The 13,483-nt window shown below is 41.4% G+C and overlaps 1 protein-coding gene across 4 annotated transcripts in view; it reads right to left on the reverse strand.

The window, feature by feature from the left end:
- PHF3 (PHD finger protein 3) overlaps positions 1-9,236 on the reverse strand; it is a 48,442-nt gene extending 39,206 nt beyond the window's left edge. For 3 of the 4 annotated variants that reach the window (XM_021392644.1, XM_021392643.1, XM_021392639.1), the window contains exon 1: positions 8,243-9,235. The gene's annotated coding sequence lies outside the window, so the exon portion shown is untranslated. Of the gene's footprint in view, positions 1-8,242 lie in introns of all 4 variants that reach the window. The other variant, XM_021392637.1, reaches the window with a different exon arrangement.

A 13,483-nucleotide genomic window follows, 5' to 3' on the forward strand; every position in this document is an offset into this window, starting at 1 on the left:
TACAAATTGTAAAACACCTAAGAAACTAGTAAATTCTTTCCGCTGTTTTTAAGAATACTTAAGGTATTTTAGAATTGTTAAAAAAAGAAAAATCTGCTTATGGCTTGTTATAGCTCACTGCATATCTAAAAAATATCTAAAATAATTTCTCCTTCTTGCTATCTCTAAAAGAAACTGCATGCTAAGTTACTAATTGCTCCTCTATCAACATCAGAGTGCTGCCACTTCCACAGAGCGCTTATAACAAGGTTTAAACGAAATATCTTTCTAGAAGTTGTCTAAACCTTAAAGAACTGAGGTGCAGGGGGTGGCGTGGAACCTGGTTAGTAGCCTTTGAGTGCACATTTTTGTTCCTCTGTAAATACAAAGTTGTGGTCAGCTTCTGCCAACGCTAGTGAAGCAGAGAAAGCTCAGGAACGCAGACCTAGGCCCAACACCGAGAAAGACAGGTAACATTCTTACTCACACAGGAACTAGCAAGTACTTCAAAGCAAGCAACAATTTTTAAGCAGTAGAGTCTTTACCCTACTATTTTTCACTTATCATTATATTCAATAATGTCATAGAGGTTTTACCTGAAAATTTAACCCCAATCAAGTACATGAGAATTCTGTCAGATGGCCTCAGAAGGGCCAGAATCATTTTACAAACTTTAGTTTTGAAAAAGTTTAGGTAAGACCTAAGTAACTTCAATCAAAGATTGTACCTACAATTTACACGAAGCAATTCCCAATCTCCTGTATTAGTTCTCGGAGATGTAGCAGAAATATCGCTGTTTCAGCAGAGACTCAACTGATAAAAATGGACAACTACATGACAGAGAAAAAGCCAACAAAATGCTTCTTTGGAAGTTTAGCATAACCACGTACTTCGAGTGAAGATAGATCATTATTATAAGTATGGTAATTTTAGGATGTAAGGGAGATGGAGCAGTGTCTGGCAATATCTGAAGAGCCTGGGAGACCAATTTTGGCACACACAAAGCTGTTCAGGCTTCTGGAAACAGCAAAAGGGCATATTCTCTCCCACTCTTTCCATTATCAGCCGCCTCAACCCACACGGCAGACAGGATTTGATTTTTTGAATGAATGCATTAATTAAAGGAAGTGAGATTTACAGTTCGTAGTGCTTGAATTAGTTTCTAGATTCCTATTCCAGGAACCTGCCGCTAAATGCAACAATCTACTTACGCTTACTACAGCAGTAAGTATGCTCTCTTATATATACATATTAACTGAGTTATTTCTGTTTTAACGAACAAGGGAAAGCAATCCAAGACATAGATATACTTAAAATTGTCTTGCTAACATTTCAAAACTATTTTTAAAATGTATTTACTTTCACAAGTTTACAAAAACTGCATGTGAGCATGAAAAATACCTTTTTTTAATTCAAAACATGACAGACTTTCTTCATTCTCTCATAAGGCAGAAAACAACAGACAGGTATAGCATGATGCCTTTGCAGAGCACGGTGCCTTTTCAGTATCTACAATAAGCATGACAAAAACAGTCCAATGCACAACATCCTACTGGCCAAGCAGGTAGACAAAAGGAAAATTCAGGCCACATCAGGTGTATTCACCTAATAAAGTAGCAGTTTTACAACAAGAATGCTGTAATTGGAAAACTCCTTATACCAAAAAAAATAGATTTTTTATTAAGCCATGTGTCTATGCATACAGCACATCAACAAGCACCTACAGCAATCCACATTCTTTTCCAGAGTTCACAAAACGATTTCCAAGTTTGGCAACAAGCAAAGCTAACTGCAACTGAGGAGGTGCTGTGCTGTACTGTATAATCTATTCTATTATGCAATGTAACTACAACAATTTGTTACTATGCAGAGTGAACTACAAGAGCTGGAGCTGCTCCAAGTAGGAAAATAATTAGAACTGCCACAATTGGAACTTTAAAACGCCCTCTTGTAATGACTGGTTTTTTGTGTGTTTTTTTGTGTTGTTTTTTTTTTAAAACACTTGCATCACACAAGCATGTGAGTAAGAGACACAGGATAAAATGACGGCAAACTTTGCCACCACCAAGTTCCCGTGACACTCACGAATTACTATAAAAAATATTTTCTACCCAAGATTAAATATAAAGGAGCAGCAGAGGCTTTGAATACACTGACAATGTTTGTCTGCTTTCCCCTCTACAGGAGGAGAACATCTATATAATACTCATTGAACAACTTCTGTTACCAAGGTAGTGTTGTCCACGTCATTAATAGCAGTTTTATGTAACAAAAGCTCTGGTAGAATTGTAGCCCCTGCTACCAAAAATGGCTGCTGACAATTTAATCTCTCTCTTCAACTATGTGAGAAGAGGCAGGGGGGAGAATACCTACAGTACTGCAAGACCACCATGGAACCACTCCGAACACTAAATGCACTGCAAAATAATTGTCAAAATATCTACAATGCAATGGCCTAGTGACACTTAGCTAATTACTGAGAGTATTCAAGAGAAATTTTATCAAAAAGTTTGTTTCTGGAGTATGATTCCATGATCAAGTAGAAGTTCTATCCAAATTTTGCATTAAATCATCACTGCAAGTTTACAAGCAAGGCGGTTTCACACAGAAGTCCCATCATCACCAAAACTAATAAAACTAAAAAACTGGATGTTCTACAATTGCTAAGACAGTTAGAGAAGCAGCCCAGTAAAGCAGATGGAATCAAAATTTTGTTTTACTTTGTTCAAGAAGCTAACATTCAATTATTTGCATAATTTGCACCATACCATGTTTTGAAAATGTATTTCTATCATTGCTACATCAATCATCACATGAGGTGTAGAACCCGCAGGGACTGACAACAAAAGATATACATACTTCTTGCTAGACAAGATTTTTAAAAGCATTTAAAAGAATTTATTTCCCCTTCTGCACAGATTGTATTTTACATTTAAGCATATAAAGTTCCTGTATTTTTAATAATTGTCTATTTAAAATGAAGTCTGGCTTATGAAGTCCTCAGAATTTAGACCTCAGAAGAATACTGTATTTCTGCCAAAAAAAAAAAAAAAAACTGCCTGAGGTTGAAAACAGACAGGAAAAAAAATCTGAAAAACTAACAAAAAAAAAGGAAAAAAGCTCACTCAGCTTAGTCAGGATACTCAAAATTCTAGACGCTGGAGATCCCACCTGCTTTATTGATCAACTTGACTCAGTAAGTCCGAAGCTGCTGAAGACAGCACAGTGACATTTCATTTATCTACATTTCTGAACAGACTTTTTCTTTTCGATTCACTGAACTTGGTTTATGCTTTTAAAAGGCTTTTTAAATCTAATTATTGACTGTACTGATGTTACAACTGATGACAACACTGACAAGGGGAGATTTGTCCCATTGCCCTGTAAACACTTTCCTACAGCTTATCCACACCAAGACTGGTCTAAACAGCAGTTAACAAACTGCATAAAAGTCTCACATGTCATTCACTTCTTCAAGCAGTAGCATTAAAAACACTGGTCAGAAAAGTGTATAAATGGAACAGAGCTACTTGGATAAACTGCACCTTAGATATCAAAACAAATGCAAAAAGCTGATACCGCATCATCACTGATAGCAGCAAATAATAAGAGCAGCCTTCCAATAAAACAGAAGGAAAATGCACCTGCACTGACAAGGAATTAGCTAACTGCACATGTCATTTAAGGAATCCCTTTGAGTGTTTTTGTAAACAGTGTACCTAAAAAGAGCATTCAGCGCACCAAATGTCTCTCTTTACTCTACTGAGGTGTCAAACCAACTCAAGTGCCCCCCCCCACATCCTGATAATTGTAATTCACCCATCAACCAGCGTCACTTCAGAGTGCTGATGCTGAGCACAGGCAAGTTTTACTCTTTCTCTCCTACTTCAATGTACACAAAACCTTAATATTTAAGGTTACCAATGCCTAGCTGAAAAATTAATGCTAAGCTGCCATGTGTCCATGTTTTCAGCATTAGAAGCTGTATGGAGTCTCATGCTGCTTATGGATAACACAGCACCGAAAGCCACGAGCGAACGAGACCCGCGTTCTCCATAGTAAAACAGGTTCTAGCCAACAGAGCTCACAACCTAAACACATCATGGGATAAAAAAGGAAATCAATATTAGACAATACGTCAGCGGCACAGCCAGTAACTAAACTGGATCTTTACAGCTCCCACACCTATCTACTTTCTACTCTGGTTCATAATACCTCAAATCCCATCACAGAGGGCAGTCTTCAAAGTAAAAGACAAAACGTTTTTCACAGGAAAAGAAATTTTGATTTATGAACATCTGAGTTCAGATTTACTACAGAAGATGTCAGCGCTCTGTATCAAAAACAAAACAAATGAGCAAATTGATAAATCAGACACAAACCTCGGAGGGAATATGGTTTGCTAAGCTTAGGCTTTGAGAATAATCAGATTTGATCTCTTGTTAATTTATCAACCTCTCATCAAAATGGACACCATCAAAGATCTGTCTAACAGCAACATGCAGTCAAAAGGCGTATTTGAAACATCAGGATTGCTGTATAGCAGGTACACTGATAAGCTGTATGCCAAAAACATCATCCCATAAGTATCTATATGCCTCCTGTTCTCTTTCAGCAAGCAGGAAATAAATTTCAAACAACAGATTAACCTAAAAGACAAAGAAATGCAGAAAAGATGGAGATAAACATTTTCCTAATCATACAAGACCAAATTATATCACACAAAATAAAATTAATAGACCTCCTTTGAACAGAATAACCACTCAAACATTTTTTTCACTCTAGCTGTTAGAAGAGGAACTAAGTGCTGCACTAGAAGTTGTGTTCTGTCACAAAAACAACTTAATGTGGGGATATCCTTCAAATGTATGCCATAAAGTGCTGGACCATCCCATCAATGAATACTGCTGAATCTCACAAAGTTTAAGAATAAACAAAGATGGTATTTCTTTGTATCACTCACAGACATATCATACATCTCTCCATATATCACCAGAATTTGTAAGCACACTAAGAAGGAATATTGCCCTGAAAATAAAAAGCCAAGGACAGATTACATTTCCATAACTACTGCTATATTCTTCCACTTTTTTTCTTCACCTTCAAATTCCTCAAGAATTGCTTTGTCATAGAATCATAGAATGGCTTGGATTGGAAGGGACCCCAAGGATCATCAAGTTCCAACACTTCCACCACAGGCAGGGTTGTCAGCCACTAGGATCAAGTACTAGGTTGGTTTGCCCAGGGCCCCATCCAACCTGGCCTCAAACACCCCCAGGAACAGGGCATCCACAGCCTCTCTGGGCAACCTGTTTCAGCACCTCACCACTCTCTCAGCAAAAAGCTTCCCCCGACATCTAAATCTCCCTTCTTTTAGTTTAAAATCATTCCCCCTTGTCCTGTCACCATCTACTCTTGTAAAAAGTTCATTTCTCTCTTGTTTATAAACTCCCTTAAAAGACTGGAAGGCTGTAATTAGGTCTTCTTCCAGCCTTCTCCTTTCCAGGCTAAACAAGCACAGTTCTTTCAGTCTGACTTCACAGGAGAGATGCTCCAGCCCTCTGACTATCCTTGTGGCCCTCTGGACTCTCTCCAAAAGCTCTACATCTTTCCTGTACTGGGGGCCCTAGGCCTAGATGCAGTACTCCAGATGGGGCCTCACAAGGGCAGAGTAGAGGGGAACAATCACTTCCCTCTCCTGGCTGGCCACCCCTCTTCTGACGGAGCCCAGGACACCATTGGCCTTCTGGGCTGCAAGCACGCATTGCTGGCTCATGTTGTTTTTCATCAACCAGGACCCCTAAGTCCTTCTCCGCAGGGCTACTCTCAAGGATTTCTTCTCCCAGTTTGTATACATATTTGGGATTACCTCGACCCAAGTCCAAAACCTTGCACTTTGCTCTGTTGAACCTCATTAAGTTCACAAGGGCCCACCTTCTGACTTTATCAAGGTGATGAAGGTAGTTTAAGTTTGAACACTGCGTAAGTGTTAAGCTTTGTGATACATTACATTGACTGCTTGTCAGCTGTTCAAAATAGAGGAACTTCATTCCTAACACTTGTTGAATTTCTCACTCTCTCTGATATGATTCATTTGGAAACACAACCAAGAATTAGGATTTTCAGAAACAGATGCTCAGTTGTGAAGCCTTGTGAGATTTTGCGTAGCAATACAGCATCCTCCATGAGGCCACACTGATACCATTCAGATGCATGTCACAAACTGCCCATATTTTTCATTTTGCTGTTATATAATGAACATTCATGTCCCCTTCATGGCACTGCCATTTTTATTTCCAAATACTACCTTTCAAAAGTATTCCCTTACACATAAAATGTATCTGACACAACAGGAAAGACGATGAAAGGTTATTATTTTCTAGAAAGAATTTCTCTTAACATTTTTAAGACTTGGATTCAATAATACCTACATTGTCCAGGGAAAATTAAATTTAAAAAATTGAAGACTTTCAGTAACATAGTTCCACGTAGCATACATATGGGCAGCCCTTCGCACATGAGTAACATTCACTTCTTGAAAGAGTAGAGCCAGGCCCTCCAATGAGGTCACAGAAGTACAGCAGACAGTTATTACACAGTTCCTTGAGCTTTTGTTTTCTTAGAGACACCTTAACTTTAGAACTAATTCTACACTGTGATAACTACACTGAATTAGATCTAGATAACATGAATTGGACTTTTAGATGCCCCTTCCAGCTCCTTAAAATTCACGAGGCTTTACAAACGTAACATAAGAAACAAAGGGTTGAATAACAGATGATGATAGTTAAAAAATAGCTAAATGTTTTGAACTCCATATTTATAAATATAATCTTTAAAGTAGAACTGAAATTAGAAGAAAAATCTTTGCGGTGAAGCCAGAAGAGAGCTGACTACAGTTCTGTTGCAAGCTACAAACTACGCAAAAAGACCATTCAAGCTAAACTACTTCAAGAAATACAAAACACAGGATTTCAAGATCTCCCTCACTGGGTGTTCCCCAAACTTTAACAGATTAATTTATTAAGCACAATTACTGTCAATTAGTGCCGCTAAAGAAAAGCCATGTTTACAATTATCACATATTATCCTACCATATTTCCTCATGATGTTAGTACCCACTGTAAATGTACAGATCATTTAACGGATTAACAGCCACCTAAAAGACAATGCTGCAATGAGAAACTGTACATTGTGCCTGTTGTCATCCCGTGTTCTTGCATTCTCTTAACCACTTTCATGCTTCATTTCACACGCTATTTCTACTAATTCACCCTACAACAAGCAGTGCGCCTCTCCCAGTCACTGAACCATACAGGCGGGGAGGGACCTCTGGGGATCATCTAGTCCAACTCCCCGGCTAAAGCAGGTTCTCTACAGTAAGTTACACAGGAAGGCATCCAAGTGGGTTCTGAATACAGTTGCTCAGTGCATGGCTATGTCTCCACTGTTATTAAGTCTCCACACTCCATTATTAAGAAGGAAGCATGGACACATTACTTCAGGAAGGCCATACCATTCAAAAACAGAATCAGGAAATGCCACCAGGCCACAGCCTCCCCCGGGCACTCCGGATGACCACACTTTATGCCACGCTTCCTACAGCGAGTACTGTACACAAGAGTTAAGCACGGAATTGTTGATGATGTTGAGTACGAGGAATGGGAGGAGGAGCCCGCAGCAGGTCAGACCAATAGCAGAGGCACAGCTGGTTCTAAACTGGCGTTTGTTTGCCAGGTTTGTGTGGGGCAAGAAGGCAGCAGAGATGAAGACAGACAGGAGCCGAGAAAGGTGAAGGCTTCGCCCACGTGGGGCAGTGCATGGCGGGCAGGAGCGCCAGCGGCACGGCTGGGGGTGCGAGCCGGGCCTCGGGGCAGACAAACAGGCCGCCGCATGCGCGAGTAGCCAGGGCCGGGCCGTACCGCGGAGCCCGGCCCCGGCCGGCCAAGGGCCCGCGGCCTCCGCAAGGTCACCGCCGTCAGAGAGGGGCCGGGAGCTCCCGCCGGGCCCGCGGGCCGCCTCCGCGGGGCGGAGGAAGGCCGCCGGCGGAGCCGCCTTCGCGCCGGCCCGTGCTCCGCGGCCCCTCCGTGCGGCGGAAGCAGGCCGCGGCCTGCCCGCCCCAGCCGCGACGCTGGGCCTCGCCAACGGGCCAGGCCGCGGCCTTGCCACACCAGGCCCCATCCACCCGCCACGCCCCGGGGCAGCGGGGCGAGGCCGCGCGGCGTTCCCCTCGCGCTGCCGCGGCCCGGCGCCGGTCACTTACCCTGCTCCGCCGCCCGGCGCTGCCCCGGCAGGAAGGACGCGGCGGCCGCTGTGAAGGGTGAGAGGGCGACCTGCGGGAGCGGGGCTGCCCCCTGCCGCAGGTGGTCTGGTCCCGTCCCGGCCTAGCGCGGCTGGCTCGGCAGGGCTGGCGGTGCCGGCCGCGTGCCCGCTTCCCGTAAGCGCGCCCCCGCGGCGTCAGGCGAGCGGCGCCGGGCCCGGCTGGTCACGTGACGGTGCTGTTTACGGGGAGGCGGTGCCGCGCTGCGCAGGCGCCGGGCAAGGCTCGGCCCGACCGGGTTGGAGGGGCCCGCGTGCCCTGTGCCGTCTGCCCGCAGGGACAAAACGGCGTCCCTCAGGGCAGCGGTATTGTCTCGCGTTTGGTCACCGCTGTCGGCTTCGGGGTTGGAATGGCTTCCGCTCCGCAGTCCCGGGGCCGGGCGGTGCTCGCGCCGAGCCTACTATGAGAGGGGCTGCGGTGGGAGGGAAGGGGAGGGCCAGGCATGGGCCAGGGCCGGTGGAGGGCCTGCAGGGGCACGCTCTGCCACTCTTCAGCCGTTCGCTTTCTGGTCGGCGTGTGCGTGTACATCGTGCCCAGGGGAGTGTCCGCACACTCCACCACCAAAGGGGTATTTGTGGTAATGCATGTTGTCCAAGGCCTGCTCTGGCTCCATAAAGGCTGAAATACACTGCATTTTTCTCTAGCCTCCATCGTCAAAAGCACTGTCACAGAGCATGTTTTCAGCCTCCACACAGATTAGCTGCAATGAGACAAACACCTTCGTTGCATAACAGTTTTTAACCCAGACATCTCTCTCTGTTCTCCTTAGATCATCTTTATGTAAATCACAAGTTTATTTTTCAAATTATCCATCTGTGCTTTTCCAGTTTCAGAAATTCTCTCTCCAAGGCAGGCATCTGCTTTAAAAAATACTGCTGCCTTACAATGGCACAGCACTGAGCTACTCAGTTTATGGCACTGATTTCTCCACAGGCTTTCAATGAGGTCCTAATGCTTTGATATATTATTAAGATTATACTAAGATACAGAATTACTGTCTGAAGTAAAATTCCGTTTAGCACATCTGCATCACACAGATTTTCCTTTTGATCGCCTTACTTCAGACACAAGCACCATCAAAACATTTCTAGCAATCTGAACACTGTTCATTGCCATGCTCTGTTCTTTTTTTACACTTTGCAAACTTGCCCAACTCCTGTGACCTATGTAGTCACTGTAGTAGAGTTCATATACTTCTCCTTTAGTCATGATTACCCGTCAAATGCAGTGAGCTTTCCGTCTGTATTACTTATGTTATGATTTTATTTAGCATAAAAAAAAAATTTAAAAAGCATGACCACAAAGGACAATTGAATAGGTATTACAGACAACTTTGTATACAATGGAGTATCAGCTACACGCAACTACAACTGCACCATCTGTTATCTTTCCCAGCAATGCTTTTATAATGTCATCCCATTACATTAGATACTTGGTAATATTCCAGATCTTGCAAGTTGTTTCCATTGGAAAGCAACCTATTTATTTTCAGAAAACGCTGTCCTACTACCCTAAACACAAGATAAATCAGCAGCAGAAGGCAGTTTCTTTGCCAGTAGTTCCAAGTCTCTTTACAGTTCATTCCAAAAGGTTGCTGAATTATTTTCCTTATATCCTTCTCCTGGTTTCTGTGTTGTTTTTTTCTAAATACTACCTTTGAAAATATGTTTTATGTAGTCAGATTTCTTACTGACCTTAAACATGGTTTGGAGTATTGAATACTGTTTCTCCAGTTGTCAAAATATAGAAAGAAGCTGGATTGCTGTACACCCAAATTATTGCAAGGATGAAGTTATGGTATATGGTAGCAGACTATCAAGTTTCTCCCATGCCCCAGGATAATATTTTTCACTGTCATATGCTATAGCAGTAGTCCAATAACTATTCAGGAAAACTCTCACAAGAACATCTCTTTTTTTGGTTGGGTAGGTTTACTGAATTTTTTTAAAGATATTTAAATCATGTTAAAGCCCAAGTGTTGCACTAATTCTGTAAACTACATAACTTCTTAGAATGTTATGCAAAGTGAAATTATACCTCTGAAAGAAATTGAAATATGTATACTGCAGCTACAGTTGCTTTTAACTGCTAAGCTTGCAGCAAGCTCTTAAGCTTTCTTGTGTTTTCTGAAAACTCATAAATATTATATTTACACCTCTTATGAATTAGATAACTACCCTTCGTAATGAATTTGCCATTATTTTTCCCAGGGTCAACAACAAACTACCTGTTCACATCTATGATTTGCATCTCTGAATAGTTCAGAAAGCTCCATAGGTAGCTCATTTAAAGCCAGTTAGGCTTTAATTATCATGAACTAGAGTCCTTAACAAAATATAAAATTTGTTTCTTCACACATAATCCATGTTATAATAAGCACTCTTTCACTGTTTTTTCAAATGCAGAACAATAATAGTCAATAACTTCCTAATTTTTTCTAGTCCCGTACTGAAAATGCACTCCTTTTTATTGAGAGCGTCTGATTTTGATGCTGTTTTTCCTTTCGTTACCCCTCATTGTTTTAGTTAATCATAGAATCATTAAGTTTGGAAAAGACCTCTAAGATCATCTAGTCTAACCATCAACCCATCACCACCATGCTCACTAACCACGTCCCTCAGTGCCGCATCTACATAGTTCTTGAACACCTCCAGGGACGGTGACTCAGCCACCACGCTGGGCAGCCTGTGCCAATGCCTCACCACTCTTTCAGGGATGAAATTTTTCCTAAGATCCAACCTGAACCTCCTCTGCTGCAACTCAAGGCCATTCCCTCTCATCCTATCACTAATATGCAGGACACGAGGCCAAACCCCACCACACCACAACCTCCTTTCAGGTAGTTGTAGAGAGCAAATACCAAAATATATACCAAAATATATGTGGTTCTGAAGAGAAGGATGTTTGGCCATTGATTGTATGATAGGATATTTTTTAGTAGAGATATGAAACATACAGGCAATAAAAGCTATTTATTATGACTTATCAAGTGGAATACAAACATAAAAGACTAAAATAAGACATTTTATACTGGAAGATAAGATAGAGTTATGATTATATGCAGATATTTGTGTAAAACAGGAAGAAAGCCATCCTTGAATGAAGGTTTAGTTTGCTGGAGGGAAACAAATTACGATAGCTCACATAAAACTGGCTTTTGTTACTTACTTCCTGCAGTAGCTTGGACAGTTGCCTATGGAACTGCTGCTAGAGTTACTAATACTCTAAATACCTGATATTTCACCCAGTGCCTGTTTATTTTTGTGTACTGTGGAGACAATCATTTGGTACTAAATAATGGTAAAAAACAATATGCTTTGACTAAGTATTCATTTTATGACTTTTTTCCATGTGTATTCATAAGGAGAGAGCATAAATCTTTATTCCAAGTAACTTCATGTATATATATGTACATATATGTACTTATTTAACTTTATTCAGATAAGTTGTACTGTGTACATGATATATCTTCATTAAAAATTCATACAAGTTTTCTTTGAGGCTGTTTTCTGATTTGTGGTGTTTCTGCTCCGCTTTTCCACTAAGGCTTGGCATTGTATTTCCTTCACACACATGTTCAGCAATCATCTCTACACTCTATCCCTGTTCTATTGGAGGTTGTTCCAAGTGTTTCCTGCCAACAAATGTGATAGCACATCAAGTAGTTGGAGCACGAGCATGGTGCTAGAAATAGAGGCTGTCAGCATTCTTTTTTGTTAGGGTTGTTGGGCTGTAGAGCTGTTCTGCTGAGTGCTAAAGCACAGAACCAAGAGACTGTAAGGTGACTTAACATGCCAAAAAAAAAAAGCCAGTTGTTTAATAAATACATGATTTGTAATAAAGAAAAAAAAGAGAGAGAGTAAAGAAAAATGCAGTATAAGTAAACTAGTTTAGGAATGAAGGACATATGATTTATCATTCTAAAAGTCAAAATCAAATGAAAGAACTTCAAAGATTCAAAATCGTAATTTGATATTGCTAAAAGTTCCCTCATCTGTTGTAGAAGAAATCCTATTGAATATGTGATTTACTCTGAATTAATCTTTCTTGGACAAATTTGACAATAACTGTGCATGGCATTCAGGCCTTTTTCCATCAGTACAATTCTTGCTCATATTCTAGATTTTATCCAAATGTAATTAGGTAATAGTAAATTATATGTCTGAGCGAGTGGGAATCTATACAGCAACACATCACAAGCATTTTATGATGCTCCTGGGAATACTAGCTGTGCACCATTCAGTTTTGCAAAAGATCCATTCCTAACCCTGGCTTCCTGCTGACAGAGATGGGCCCCTGTTCCTCATGCTCCTCTGGGAGACACTGGGTGTGTATGAGTCAGCTCTGTCAGAATTTATAGGTTGACATTCTCCAGCCTCTCCAGAAAATATAAAGCCTCTTGGAATTGCTTCCATGCAAAATGTTCACGTTCTACATCCTTATTTCCATAAACTTTGTAGCCGTTTTCTTCTACTCTATATTATTCAGTACTGAGGCAAAGTGTTAATTTAGGTTGAGACTGTCCCTAATTCATCATCATTCTCTGTTCTTTTTAGAAATGTAGCAGATTTGGCAAATTCCACACCTTGTGGCATCATGCTGAGCAAAAAACGGGGAGTTGGCCTGAGGGGCTGCCATTACTTGGGAAATGGCAGAGCATCAATCAGCATGTAGTGAGCAACAGTGCTGTGCATCACTTTTGTTGTTAATTTCCTTAATTTCTTCCCCCCCTCGCCCCCCCTTATGAAACTGCCCTTACCTCAGGCCATACATTTTTGTACTTTTTAAGGAACTCTCTACTAGGAGGAAGGGAGGAGTGAAAAGCCTGACATCCCATTCTAAAGAGTGGATGGGAGAGTAAGGCAGCCCATTCCTTGACATGGCTTGCATTTCTGGCGTGCTTCCTATGCCATTACCTGTTTCTATGAGAGTGAATTGAGTTGTTGTAGAGTTGAATTGAGACATTAAAGATAAGTTCAGGGTTTGTATTTCCTACTTCAGAATACAGATTTACTCAGAAATTGAAGAAGGGAGACTAAGCAACAAATAGTCTCCTATTAGTACCAGCCAATAAAAAATTCATTGTGCGACAACGCCGAAGGGATCTGGTTGCATTTAGATCAGTATCATAACTGTGGTCCTGTGTATTGGGAAGATTATATTGTCTTCAGCTCTTTCTCCTAC

This window comes from Numida meleagris, chromosome 3, assembly GCF_002078875.1.
Source record: "Numida meleagris isolate 19003 breed g44 Domestic line chromosome 3, NumMel1.0, whole genome shotgun sequence".
Lineage (NCBI taxonomy): Eukaryota > Metazoa > Chordata > Aves > Galliformes > Numididae > Numida > Numida meleagris.